Below are 3163 nucleotides of genomic sequence, written 5' to 3' on the forward strand. Positions count from 1 at the left end.
GATTTTTAGTATGTTTTATGTGATCTAAACATAATCCAACCAATAGAACTTGCTATTCAATGTTTAACCTTTTCTTTAAGATTCTTTTCTCTAGTAGATTTAGTATTTAACACAGAACAGCTGGAGACTGTAATGCTTTTGGCACAGAAAGGCTAAAATGGAAAGTTTTTTTCCAGTACAAAATTGTTTGCACTTTTTCTCCTGACAGTGCCACCTGATTCCCTCTGGGAGGATTAAATTTCCCCACATCCATCATACCCAAATAGTGCAGTGTCAGGAGACCGGCAATACCCTTAGTTTGCCCATCCATGACTGACATTTTGTACATTTTTGTCTAAGTAGAACTGGAGGTTGACTTCAAGGTAAATTCCAGACTAGCATCTTAAGACACAAGCCCTTTTGTGCACTGACTTTTGCTCCCACTTCTAGACTCTCCATAACCTCATTTGGCATATAAAGCAGTTTCATGCAGGAGCTTGTGTATTGTCACTTTGTAAAAAAAATCCAGCCCTGTAACTTGCAAACATTCAGATAATACTAATACTAATACTAATACTAATACTAATAATAATAATAATAATAATAATAATAGTAGTAGTAGTAGTAGTCCAGCAAAACTGCCAGACTTGACAATAAAAGTGCCAGAATCTTAAAAGTGCATCTCACAATTCTGGATCATATTACAGTCAATGTCAAAGTTAATGCATTGTTAACCTAGTAAAAGTACACTGCAATTTATCAGAGCATGTGTGCCTTGCTGGTCCTAATATTTAGTTTAGCTATTTTGAATTGTAAAAACAAGGCATGAATTTTAACTGGTATTTAATCTGTGTTAACTATTGGAAGATTAAATCCAAGAATTTGTGAGTATTTAGAAATCTTCACCAAGCCTCCTGGCTCAACCATATATTTTAAGAATCTTTTAAAATAAAAAAGTATACTGAGTTTTCTGATTGACAGTACTTACTATAGTCTGTCTCCATGTGGACACTTTATATTTTCATGCTGTATGTTGAAAATATTCTGGTTTTATTTTGGTGAGTACAAGTAAAAAAATTAATATAGGGATGTTATTTATTTGATACCCCTGGAAATTGCACTTAGGATTTGATAGGAATTCAGAAAATTCAGGGTATGTCTCTCTGGGTGTCCAAAACTAGAAGGAAATGAAAGTTTGCTGCACTGTTTCAGAAGAGAAATGACAGCTCTCACATACTTACAATGCATCTTCTAAAAGAAGAATCTGTACTTGCCAAGTAAAGCTACAAAATATTCCTGTTCTTTTTCTACAGTGTTCAAGATTTAGTTCTTATTATGTGCTCTCTAATGTCCTCTATTAAATTGTGGATACAATGCAGTTTTCTAAAAGTCCACAGTTTCAATAAGATTTCAATTTCTGGGTACTTTTAGAATTTTGGAAGTGTTCTAACCCTTCTAAAAGTGTGTTTCTTTGAATCTTGAGTCACATTCGTTTTGCAGCTAAGCTAAGGATCCAAGATGGATCAAGCCTGGAAGTGAGATGAGACCTCACAGTTCACATATATGGTTTTGAAAAATAAATTGAAGCAACTCCTTGTAAATTTGTTGAGCACATAGAAGCACAGAAATTACTTGTCAAATTGTAACTTTTATTGTCCAGCTCATTTCAGCTGTCTCCTTCACACAGGAGTTCCTCAAATTTTTATCCTTGAAAGGGGTCTCAAGTGTTTTTGTGTTGCTCTAAGGCAAGCAGTGTCTTAAAAAAATACACATAAACCAACTTTCCAAAGTTTCAGAAAATATTTCAAAGTAAAATATAAGCATTCTTAGATTTATTTGGCTTTATCCTATGTGTAACAGCCTATATTTATTTGCAAGGTAAACTATGGGCTTTTTATTTGTGGTAATACAGATTTTCCCTAATGTCCCATTTCTTTGAAGCATCTATAGCATGATTAGCTTCCTTCTCGACCCATAGTTACTTAATGAATAAAGCAGACACAGTTGTTAGGTTTCATGGGTAGAAAGGCAGATGGAACTTGCCATTGTGCTTTGAAGTTTTCAAGTGTTTTTTCCTTACTGATGCAGCCGAACAGCTGCAGTTATTTTAGAGATTGTGCAAGTGAAATAATTTATTTTTACTGCACATTCCAGCACAATACACCATGGAATACATTTACCCCCTAAAGAACAGGCTTTAGGCTAAGGTACTTGCCATGTTGAAAGGGAAAACAAATTATGATGACGACTGCACTTGATTTGTTGAAATATTTCATCCTCAGCACTACATTTGACAATGCAAGCAGAATAGCTCCACTGACTCCTAAAGATTCACTGTGTATGTAATCATCCTTTGACTGGAAAAAACCCCAGTGCATATTTGCAGTCAATTTAGTTTTAAAATTAGTTAAAAATTGAACCTAGCTTCTAGCTAAAATAATGTGCATTTGGCCTGCTCCTAAGGGCCAGCATCAATTCCTAACAAGAGGCAACCCCCAGCCCTGCTCCATGCATTACTGGTATGGGTGTACAAAACTTTATTGGTGTACTACTGGCAGAGATGTACAGAACATAAAGGAGCCTTTCAAACTACCCCACAGAGAGATACCCAGTGTTTCTGTGAAAGCATGTTATTTGCTAATCAGCTGTAATGAATGTATGCATGGGACCTTATTAATATTGAAGCCCTTGCCAGACTCTGTGAAAGGCTGTGAGCTGCATGTCCAGTGGACTTTCAGACACCAGCCAATTTCAGCAATGGCAACCCTAAGCTGCAGGTAGATGAATTCTCTTCCTTTCACAACATCTTCACAAGAGGAACTGGCCTTACAGGTTCTCATCAAGAAAAGAGCAACCTGGTGAAGAGTTCTACCTCATTTATAGAAAATTTTAATTAATTTTATCCTGCTCTGTTCTCCATCTCTTCTGCTATCAAGGCGTCCAAATAAGCAAAATAACAAGCAGCAGTCATTAGATATTCCTGACAGAATTACTACTGGAAAAAGTAATTTAATATGTGCAACTTCGCTAGTAGGAAAGAATTGGTGGAGATTAGACAGACTAGCACCTCCAGTCTGAAAAAAGAGACCTCTTTTTCAGACTGAAGGTGCTTCAATATACCACTTCAATATACCATTTCTAAGCAGTGTATTGATGAATTCAAAGACACTGCAGAAAAAGCAAA

This window comes from Melospiza georgiana, chromosome Z, assembly GCF_028018845.1.
Source record: "Melospiza georgiana isolate bMelGeo1 chromosome Z, bMelGeo1.pri, whole genome shotgun sequence".
Lineage (NCBI taxonomy): Eukaryota > Metazoa > Chordata > Aves > Passeriformes > Passerellidae > Melospiza > Melospiza georgiana.